At 49.3% G+C, this 894-nt stretch overlaps 1 protein-coding gene across 1 annotated transcript in view; it reads left to right on the top strand.

Annotated features, from left to right (window-relative positions):
* LRRC2 (leucine rich repeat containing 2) overlaps nt 1-894 on the top strand; it is a 33,984-nt gene that overhangs the window by 20,552 nt on the left and 12,538 nt on the right. The gene's annotated exons all lie outside the window — the stretch shown is intronic.

The raw sequence follows: 894 nt of genomic DNA, 5'->3' as shown, positions 1-894 counted from the left end.
CAAAAAAAAAAAAAAAAAAAGAGAGAGAGTGTTTTTATGACCTAGGGTCAGCTCCCTGATGCCCCAGCTCGTCATCTTGTCTCAGCGGCAGGAGGAAACCCTCTGATCTGGTGTGGGCTGCATTCAGATCAGGATGAGGAGGTGCCGAGATGGGTTTGCTAGGCCTGGGTGCTGGGGGCAGTCACACAGGGCCCTATGCTGGGAGGAGCCCTGTGCTTGATGTAATGCTCTGCTGTCACCATCTTGAAATTCTTAATTTTTAGAAGGGGCCTGCATTTTCATTTTGTACTAGTTCCTGAAACTATGTAGCCTGTCCTTACTCTAAGTGACCCATTTAAATGTCTTTGGGTTTCAGTGTCCCTCTTTTAAGTGGGCCTTCATCATGCCCACTCTGCCTATCTTATGGTACTGTGACGTGAAAGCATATTTAAGGTGAAAGTACTTTTGCAAGTTAAAAGCTTAATCCACATATCCAATAGCAATGATCATAAAGCCCATTATAAGCACCAGGTACCAAGCAAGGGTCACTGTGGACCTTCTGATTGCTACCTCCACCCCACCCGACCTCTCCCCTGTACATTCCTGCCCCACTTTGCTGCTGATGTGCTGTGGTCAGCTCCATGAGGTCAGGGGACATGCATGTCCCTCAGTGCTCAGCATACCTCATTGCAGTGGGGGCCCGTAATCCTGTGAACTGAATTTCTTCAACTGGACAAATAGCTCCCTCTAAAGCCCTAAGCACTTCTCAACACCTTTACAATTTTATCCCAGAACACTAGAGCCAGGGGAGGCCCTGGATATGGCCGGGTTCCTCTCTGTCACTTCAGAAGTGAGGGCCCAGGGAGGGGGTGCCCCTAGAACATGGCTCGGCATCCAGGTCTCCACACTGTCCTT

This window comes from Lipotes vexillifer, unplaced genomic scaffold (assembly GCF_000442215.2).
Source record: "Lipotes vexillifer unplaced genomic scaffold, Lipotes_vexillifer_v1.1 scaffold942, whole genome shotgun sequence".
In the NCBI taxonomy this organism is placed as follows: Eukaryota; Metazoa; Chordata; class Mammalia; order Artiodactyla; family Lipotidae; genus Lipotes; species Lipotes vexillifer.
The sequence above is the reverse complement of the archived record's forward strand: the minus strand, read 5'-3'. Positions and strand labels throughout refer to the sequence as shown.